Here is a 10637-nt window from a genome sequence, read left to right as displayed (position 1 = left end):
GGCCTCAGCTAGCGTGGGCCAAGTTCATACGGTTTCAATCAGACAACATGACAACTGTTGCGTACATCAACCATCAGGGGGGAACAAGGAGTTCCCTAGCGATGGAAGAAGTGACCAAAATCATTCTATGGGCGGAGTCTCACTCCTGCCACCTGTCTGCTATCCACATCCCAGGAGTGGAAAATTGGGAAGCGGATTTTCTGAGTCGTCAGACATTGCATCCGGGGGAGTGGGAACTCCATCCGGAAATCTTTGCCCAAGTCACTCAGCTGTGGGGCATTCCAGACATGGATCTGATGGCCTCTCGTCAGAACTTCAAAGTTCCTTGCTACGGGTCCAGATCCAGGGATCCCAAGGCGGCTCTAGTGGATGCACTAGTAGCACCTTGGACCTTCAAACTAGCTTATGTGTTCCCGCCGTTTCCTCTCATCCCCAGGCTGGTAGCCAGGATCAATCAGGAGAGGGCGTCGGTGATCTTGATAGCTCCTGCGTGGCCACGCAGGACTTGGTATGCAGATCTGGTGAATATGTCATCGGCTCCACCTTGGAAGCTACCTTTGAGACGAGACCTTCTTGTTCAGGGTCCGTTCGAACATCCGAATCTGGTTTCACTCCAGCTGACTGCTTGGAGATTGAACGCTTGATCTTATCGAAGCGAGGGTTCTCAGATTCTGTTATCGATACTCTTGTTCAGGCCAGAAAGCCTGTAACTAGAAAAATTTACCACAAAATTTGGAAAAAATATATCTGTTGGTGTGAATCTAAAGGATTCCCTTGGGACAAGGTTAAGATTCCTAAGATTCTATCCTTCCTTCAAGAAGGATTGGAAAAAGGATTATCTGCTAGTTCCCTGAAGGGACAGATTTCTGCCTTGTCTGTGTTACTTCACAAAAAGCTGGCAGCTGTGCCAGATGTTCAAGCCTTTGTTCAGGCTCTGGTTAGAATTAAGCCTGTTTACAAACCTTTGACTCCTCCTTGGAGTCTCAACTTAGTTCTTTCAGTTCTTCAGGGGGTTCCGTTTGAACCCTTACATTCCGTTGATATTAAGTTATTATCTTGGAAAGTTTTGTTTTTAGTTGCAATTTCTTCTGCTAGAAGAGTTTCAGAATTATCTGCTCTGCAGTGTTCTCCTCCTTATCTGGTGTTCCATGCAGATAAGGTGGTTTTACGTACTAAACCTGGTTTTCTTCCAAAAGTTGTTTCTAACAAAAACATTAACCAGGAGATTATCGTACCTTCTGTGTCCGAAACCAGTTTCGAAGAAGGAACGTTTGTTGCACAATTTGGATGTTGTTCGCGCTCTAAAATTCTATTTAGATGCTACAAAGGATTTTAGACAAACATCTTCCTTGTTTGTTGTTTATTCCGGTAAAAGGAGAGGTCAAAAAGCAACTTCTACCTCTCTCTCTTTTTGGATTAAAAGCATCATCAGATTGGCTTACGAGACTGCCGGACGGCAGCCTCCCGAAAGAATCACGGCTCATTCCACTAGGGCTGTGGCTTCCACATGGGCCTTCAAGAACGAGGCTTCTGTTGATCAGATATGTAGGGCAGCGACTTGGTCTTCACTGCACACTTTTACCAAATTTTACAAGTTTGATACTTTTGCTTCTTCTGAGGCTATTTTTGGGAGAAAGGTTTTGCAAGCCGTGGTGCCTTCCATTTAGGTGACCTGATTTGCTCCCTCCCTTCATCCGTGTCCTAAAGCTTTGGTATTGGTTCCCACAAGTAAGGATGACGCCGTGGACCGGACACACCTATGTTGGAGAAAACAGAATTTATGTTTACCTGATAAATTACTTTCTCCAACGGTGTGTCCGGTCCACGGCCCGCCCTGGTTTTTTTTTAATCAGGTCTGATAATTTATTTTCTTTAACTACAGTCACCACGGTACCATATGGTTTCTCCTATGCAAATATTCCTCCTTAACGTCGGTCGAATGACTGGGGTAGGCGGAGCCTAGGAGGGATCATGTGACCAGCTTTGCTGGGCTCTTTGCCATTTCCTGTTGGGGAAGAGAATATCCCACAAGTAAGGATGACGCCGTGGACCGGACACACCGTTGGAGAAAGTAATTTATCAGGTAAACATAAATTCTGTTTTTTTTCTTTCGTGATTCAGATAGAGCAGCAATTTTAAGCAACTTTCTAATTTACTCCTATTAGCAATTTTTATTTGTTCTTTTGGTATCTTTATTTGAAAAGCAGGAATGTAAAACTTAGGAGCGGACCATTTTTTATTCAGCACCAGGTTAGCGCTTGCAGATTGGTGGCTAAATGAAAGCACTAATCAGCAAGCACTACCCAGGTGCTGAACCAAAAATGGGCCGGTGTTCTGTCGAGAACTCCAAGCGAGTCAAAATCTCCAAGATTACATTGCTTCCGGTAACTCTCCCATTTTCACTATTTTTTGCCTCTGTTAGGGGGGTGCCCCACCCCCTGGCATTCACCCCTTGAACACCCCCAGGCGGAGGAAAAATAGTTAGTGAAGATAGGCACTAATGCTGAATTACAGTGCCCATCTGATTGGTGGTGTCTCCGTGAGGGACAGCATGCACAACCAATCAGATAAATAGTTTGGGTGTAATTGGCCTGGAGTGACGTAATCTTGGAGGTTTCGATGCATTAGAGTTTTCGACAGAACACTGGCTCCTCAGCTTTACATTCCTGCTTTTTCAAATAAAGATACAAAGAGAACGAAGAAAATTAGATAACAGGAGTAAATTAGAAAGTTGCTTAAAATTGCATGCTCTATCTAAACCATGAAAAAGAAATGGGTTTAGTGTCCCTTTAAGGAGCAGCAGTGCACTACTGGCAGCTAGCTGAATACATTGGTGAGCCAATGACAAGAGGCATATATGTGCAGCCAGCAGCTAGCTCCCAGCAGTGCGTTTCTGCTCCTGAGCCTACCTAAATATTCTATTTAGCAAAGGATACCACAAGAACAAAGCAGATTAGATAATAGCAGTAAACTGGAAAGTTGTTTAAAACTATATGTTCTATCTGAATTCTGAAATAAATATATTGGGTTTGATGTCTTCACGGAACATGAAGTAAAAATAAATATAAAAAAAACTCCAAACAGTGAATAAGGGGGTTAATAGGTGCGCCTATATAAATAGGTGTTAGGTAATATATTTAAGATTGCAATAGTGCTAGATTTAGAGTTGGGCGGTAGCCGTCAAAACCAGCGTTAGAGGCTCCTAACGCTGGTTTTTACCGCCCTCTGGTATTTGGAGTCAGTCAGGAAAGGGTCTAACGCTCACTTTGCAGCCGCGACTTTTCCATACCACAGATCCCCCTACGCCATTTGCGTATCCTATCTTTTCAATGGGATCTTTCTAACGCCGGTATTTAGAGTCGTGGCTGAAGTGAGCGTTAGTAATCTAACGACAAAACTCCAGCCGCAGAAAAAAAACAGTAGTTAAGAGCTTTCTGGGCTAACGCCGGTTCATAAAGCTCTTAACTACTGTGCTCTAAAGTACACTAACACCCATAAACTACCTATGTACCCCTAAACCGAGGCCCCCCACACCGCCGCCACTCTATTAAATTTTTTTAACCCCTAATCTGCCGCTCCGTACACCGCCGCCAGCTACATTATCCCTATGTACCCCTAATCTGCTGCCCCTAACATCGCCGACACCTACATAATATTTATTAACCCCTAATCTGCCCCCCCCCAACGTCGCCGCTACCTTACCTAGACTTATTAACCCCTAATCTGCTGACCGCACCGCTACTATAATAAATGTATTAACCCCTAATCCGCCTCACTCCCGCCTCAATAACCCTATAATAAATAGTATTAACCCCTAATCTGCCCTCCCTAACATCGCCGACACCTAACTTCAAACATTAACCCCTAATCTGCCGACCAGAGCTCACCGCTATTCTAATATATTTTTTAACCCCTAAAGCTAAGTCTAACCCTAACACTAACACCCCCCTAAGTTAAATATAATTTTTATCTAATGAAATAAATTAACTATTATTAAATAAATTAATCCTATTTAAAACTAAATACTTACCTGTAAAATAAACCCTAATATAGCTACAATATAACTAATAATTATATTGTAGCTATTTTAGGATTAATATTTATTTTACAGGCAACTTTGTAATTATTTTAACCAGGTACAATAGCTATTAAATAGTTCATAACTATTTAATAGTTACCTAGTTAAAATAATTACAAAATTACCTGTAAAATAAATCCTAACCTAAGTTACAATTGAACCTAACACTACACTATCAATAAATTAATTAAATAAAATACCTACAATTATCTACAATTAAACCTAACACTACACTATCAATAAATTAATTAAATACAATACCTACAAATAAATACAATGAAATAAACTAACTAAAGTACAAAAAATAAAAAAGAACTAAGTTACAAAAAATAAAAAAATATTTACAAACATTAGAAAAATATTACAACAATTTTAAACTAATTACACCTACTCTAAGCCCCTTAATAAAATAACAAAGCCCCCCAAAATAAAAAAATGCCCTACCCTATTCTAAATTAAAAAAGTTCAAAGCTCATTTACCTTACCAGCCCTGAAAAGGGCCCTTTGCGGGGCATGCCCCAAAGAATTCAACTCTTTTGCCTGTAAATCAAAAACCATACAATTCCCCCCCCTCCAACATTACAACCCACATACCCCTAATCTAACCCAAACCCCCCTTAAATAAACCTAACACTAAGCCCCTGAAGATCTCCCTACCTTGTCTTCACCTCACCGGGTTCAGCGATCGGTCCAGAAGAGGGTCCGAAGTCTTGATCCAAGCGGCGGCTGAAGAACTCCATCATCGGGCTGAAGTCGGAAGTCCATCATCGGGATGAAGTCTTCTATCAAGCCGCATCTTCAATCTTCTTTCTTCCGGAGCGGAGCGGAGCCATCTTCTTCCCAGCCGACGCGGATCCAACCTCTTCAAGCGACGCCTACTCGCCGAATGACGGTTCCTTTAAATGACGTCATCCAAGATGGCGTCCCTCGAATTCCGATTGGCTGATAATATTCTATCAGCCAATCGGAATTAAGGTAGGAATATTCTGATTGGCTGATGGAATCAGCCAATCAGATTCAAGTTCAATCCGATTGGCTGATCCGATCAGCCAATCAGATTGAGCTTGCATTCTATTGGCTGTTCCGATCAGCCAATAGAATGCGAGCTCAATCTGATTGGCTGATTCCATCAACCAATCAGAATTTTCCTACCTTAATTCCGATTGGCTGATAGAATCCTATCAGCCAATCGGAATTCGACGGACGCCATCTTGGATGACGTCATTTAAAGGAACCGTCATTCGGCGAGTAGGCGTCGGTAGAAGAGGATGTTCCGCGTCGGCTGGAAGATGATGGCTCCGGAAGAAAGAAGATTCAAGATGCTGCTTCATAGAAGACTTCATCCTGATTATGGACTTCTTCAGCGCCCGCTTGGATCAAGACTTCAGCCCGATGATGGATTTCTTCAGCCGCCGCTTGGATCCAGACTTCAGCCCGAGGATGGACGTCACTCTTCAGCCCCCCGCTTGGGCTTGGATCAAGACATCGGAGGCTCTTCTGGACAGATCGGGACCCGGTGTGGTGAAGACAAGGTAGGGAGATCTTCAGGGGCTTAGTGTTAGGTTTATTTAAGGGGGGTTTGGGTTAGATTAGGGGTATGTGGGTGGTGGGTTGTAATGTTGGGGGGGGTATTGTATGTTTTTTTTTTACAGGCAAAAGAGCTGAATTCTTTGGGGCATGCCCCGCAAAGGGCCCTTTTCAGGGCTGGTAAGGTAAAAGAGCTTTTCTATTTTAATTTTAGAATAGGGTAGGGCATTTTTTTATTTTGGGGGTCTTTGTTATTTTATTAGGGGGCTTAGAGTAGGTGTAATTAGTTTAAAATTGTTGTAATATTTTTCTAATGTTTGTAAATATTTTTTTATTTTTTGTAACTTAGTTCTTTTTTATTTTTTGTACTTTAGTTAGTTTATTTCATTGTATTTATTTGTAGGTATTGTATTTAATTAATTTATTGATAGTGTAGTGTTAGGTTTAATTGTAGATAATTGTAGGTAGTTTATTTAATTTATTTATTGATAGTGTAGTGTTAGGTTTAATTGTAACTTAGGTTAGGATTTATTTTACAGGTAATTTTGTAATTATTTTAACTAGGTAACTATTAAATAGTTCTTAACTATTTAATAGCTATTGTACCTGGTTAAAATAAATACAAAGTTGCCTGTAAAATAAATATTAATCCTGAAATAGCTACAATATAATTATAATTTATATTGTAGCTATATTAGGGTTTATTTTACAGGTAAGTATTTAGATTTAAATAGGAATAATTTATTTAATAAGAGTTAATTTATTTCGTTAGAATAAAATTATATTTAATTTAGGGGGGAGTTAGGGTTAGGGTTAGAATTAGCTTTAGGGGTTAAAAAATTTATTAGAGTAGCGGTGAGTTCCGATTAGGGGTTAATACTTGAAGTTAGGTGTCGGCGATGTTAGGGAGGGCAGATTAGGGGTTAATACTATTTATTATAGGGTTATTGAGGCGGGAGTGAGGCGGATTAGGGGTTAATAACTTTATTATAGTAGCGGTGCGGTCCGCTCGGCAGATTAGGAGTTAATAAGTGTAGGCAGGTGGAGGCGACCTTGAGGGGGGCAGATTAGGGGTTAATAAATATAATATAGGGGTCGGCGGTGTTAGGGGCAGCAGATTAGGGGTACATAGCTATAATGTAGCTTGCCGTGGTGTACGGAGCGGCAGATTAGGGGTTAATAATAATATGCAGGGGTCAGCGATAGCGGGGGCGGCAGATTAGGGGTTAATAAGTGTAAGGTTAGGGGTGTTTAGACTCGGGGTTCATGTTAGGGTGTTAGGTGCAGACTTAGGAAGTGTTTCCGCATAGGAAACAATGGGGCTGCGTTAGGAGCTTAATGCAGCTTTTTTGCAGGTGTTAGGTTTTTTTTCAGCTCAAACAGCCCCATTGTTTTCTATGGGGGAATCGTGCACGAGCACGTTTTTGAAGCTGGCCGCGTCCGTAAGCACCGCTGGTATCGAGAGTTTCAGTGGCGTTAAATTATGCTCTACGCTCCTTTTTTGGAGCCTAACGCAGCCATTCTGTGAACTCTAAATACCAGCTGTATTTAAAAGGTGCGGGGGGAAAAAAGCATGCGTCGCTAACGCACCCCTTTTGCCGCAGAACTCTAAATCTAGCCGTAAGATAATAGTGCTCAGTACATAATAAGCATACAATAACAAAAAATAATGTGAATAAAAAGTGCTGTAAGAGTCATATATCAGGAGATATTCACATATGCTCCCAGAGTATCTCTGATATACCGAAATCCAACGTTCTGGAAAAAAACAAACAAATTGTCTGCTCTTTTTCTGTCAATGGCTGTTCACTCAAAAGAATCCTATAAAACAAATCAAAGAAGGCTCCACATAGCGTAGTATTGTCTTATACAGCTGGTAGAACAATAATATATGGAAATTCACTCACATCAAAGCGCTGTACTTGCAGGCCAGATCTTCTAGAGTAATCTGGCTAACTCGCCTCCTGTATCAGGAACCCAGTTGTAGGTATCAATTCGGTGGCAAACTGTTTGATGCTGGATCCAAAGATCCGGTGTGATGCCAGTAAAATAAATTGCATCAATACCGGAACTGAGAGACTTGCTGGCAAGGAATTCGGTGTCACGCAGCAAGGCACGAAGGTCACACACTGACACTTTAGAAGGACTTCCAGGTAAGAGGAACAGCAACAAGTGATAGAAAAAAACTTGTATAATATTACTTAATACAGCAGGTAAGCAGAGACATAGCACAGAGTGCTGCAACTTGACCAATAACCAAGTCAACTTAAAGTGAAGGTAAACTTAAATAAATGAAAGGCCGCTTTTTAAAAATATTATTAAAAACAGGGGCACTTTCATTCATCAAAGTTTAGAAAGAAGCGGTTTTGTTTAAAAACTTATCTTTGTTCTTTGCACAGCCAGAGCAGCTTTCCCCACATGGAGATCCTCTCTTCACAAGTCAGCAATGACTAATCCCGCTTCCTCCAATCACGGATTTCCCCCCAGGGGAGTCATTGCCTGAGGCCATGCCGTGATAGGAGGAAGCCGGACTAGTCATTGCTGACGTGTGAAGAGAGGATCTCTGGGTGGGGGAAGCTGCTCTGGCTGTGAAAAAAACAAAGGTAAGCTTTTAAACAAAATGGCTGCTTTCTAAACTTTGATGAATGAAAGTGCCCCTGTTTTTAATAGCATTTTTAAAAACCGGGCTTTTATACATCAAAGTTTACCTTCACTTTAACAAGCTCTTATCTCAATTCATTTGATAGTTTTTCACAGCTAGACAGTACTAGTTCATGTTTCCCATATACATAACATTGTGCTCAATCCTGTGGAGTTATTTACCATATCAGCACTGATTGGCTAATATGCAAGTCTGTCAAAAGAACTGAAATAAGGGGCTTACATACAAGGTAATTACAGAGGTAAAATGTATATTAATATCCCACAAGCTAGAAATTCATGAGACGATGTTAGCCACCTGGAATAACACCCTCTAAAACTACACACCACTAAGCCAGTAATGGTCAGAAATTTTATTTTAATTTTCTTTCCAACATCACACATCTAAGCAAATCACTTCCCCCCTTCCCCTACACAGTTAACACACAGCAACAACCAGTAGGCAGCGAAGAATAAACGTTTATTGTTTTAGAAGAACTTATTATTAACGTTAAAACTAAAAGACGCAAGCTTAAGAAGAAGATCATAAGACCTACAAAACTGGACATGGACAATTACTCTGCAAAAAGTCTTATGACCCTTGATCCCCAACCTAGATGTAGCAATTTATTTTGCTTAGTCAAAGTTCTGTTAGCCAATAGACACTTAATATTAATCTCAAAAAATTGTAAAAATCACTACAACTGCTTTATCCATTGTCTGAAGTTACATCAATAAAGCTTGTTAAAAAAACAACTATATTAATATAACAGTGTTTGTTATTCAAAACTGGGGAATGGGTAATAAAGGGATTATCTATCTTTTATACAATAAACATTCTGGAGTAGACTGTCCCTTTAAAATTATGTAAAATTTACATATAAATCAATCAGCATAAATTTTAATGTATTAGTTTAAAAGTATTTCCTACTGACACTGAATGAGCATTAGCAGGAAGTACCTGTCAGCCAATGAGCATTAATAGAAAGACTATCAGCCAGTGAGCATTAGCAGGATGTGCCTGTCAACCAGTGAACATTAATAGAAAGTAACTATCAGCAAATGAACATTAGCAGAAAGTGTTTGTCAGCCAATGAGCATTAGTAGGAAGTATCTGTCAGCCAATAAGCATTAATACGAAGTACCTGTCAGCCAATGAGCATTAGTTGGAAGTACCTGTCAGCCAATGAGCATTAGTAGGAAGTACCTGTCAGCCAATGAGCATTAGTAGGAAGTACCTGTCAGCCAATGGTCATTATTATGAAGTACATGTCAGCCAATAAACATTATTATGAAGTACATGTCAGCCAATAAACATTATTATGAAGTACATGTTAGCCAGTAAGCATTAGCAGGAAGTGCCTGTCAGCCAATGAGCATTAGCTTGAAGAACCTGTCAGCCAATAAGCATTAACAGGAAGTGATAAAGAAAATATAAGCAGAACACAATAGTACCAAGTATCTGTCAGTCAATGAGCATTAGTAGGAAGTATACGTCAGCCAATAAGCATTAGCAGTAAGTGCCTATCAGCCAATGAGCATTAGAAGGAAGTATGTCAGCCAATAAGCTTTAGCAGTAAGTGCCTGTCAGCCAATGAGCATTAGAAGAAAGTACATGTCGGCCAATAAGCATTAGCAGTAAGTGCATGTCAGCCAATAAGCATTAGTAGGAAGTACCTGTCAGCCAATAAGCATTAGCAGGAAGTGCCTGTCAGCCAATAAGCATTAGCAGGAAGTGCCTGTCAGACAATAAGCATTAGCAGGAAGTACCTGTCAGACAATAAGCATTAGCAGGAAGTACCTGTCAGACAATAAGCATTAGCAGGAAGTGCCTGTCAGCCAATGAGCATTAGAAGGAAGTACGTCAGCCAATAAGCTTTAGCAGTAAGTGCCTGTCAGCCAATGAGCATTAGAAGAAAGTACATGTCGGCCAATAAGCATTAGCAGTAAGTGCATGTCAGCCAATAAGCATTAGTAGGAAGTACCTGTCAGACAATAAGCATTAGCAGAAAGTGCCTGTCAGCCAATGAGCATTAGTAGGAAGTACCTGTCAGCCAATAAGCATTAGCTAGAAGAACATGTCAGCCAATAAGCATTAACAGGAAGAGATAAAGAAAATATAAGCAGAACACACAAAGTATACACAAATATACAAAACAAAATAAAGCAAAAAATGTATATGAAATCAGGATATAGTCCAAGATGTAGGATCAATGATGAGGCTGCCAGGTATCAAATCAAATCTGTATATGTTCTGATCTATGTCCCTGTGCTTATTGGTCTATTTTTATGTCCCTTTTAACAATAAATATTTTAAGCATCTCCTGGAGTTCCTGTGTATGTCCGGGCAGCCATGGGGCTTTAAACCTGGCGCCTATATACTAAGAGTTGG

The 10637-nt window shown here is 40.4% G+C and overlaps 1 protein-coding gene across 2 annotated transcripts in view; it reads left to right on the top strand.

Moving 5' to 3' along the window:
- Positions 1–10637, top strand: part of LOC128642390 (mitochondrial import inner membrane translocase subunit tim16) — a 353230-nt gene that overhangs the window by 267856 nt on the left and 74737 nt on the right. The window lies entirely within an intron of this gene.

This window comes from Bombina bombina, chromosome 11 (assembly GCF_027579735.1).
Source record: "Bombina bombina isolate aBomBom1 chromosome 11, aBomBom1.pri, whole genome shotgun sequence".
In the NCBI taxonomy this organism is placed as follows: Eukaryota; Metazoa; Chordata; class Amphibia; order Anura; family Bombinatoridae; genus Bombina; species Bombina bombina.
Note: the sequence above shows the minus strand (reverse complement) of the source record. Positions and strands in the feature narration are given on the sequence as shown.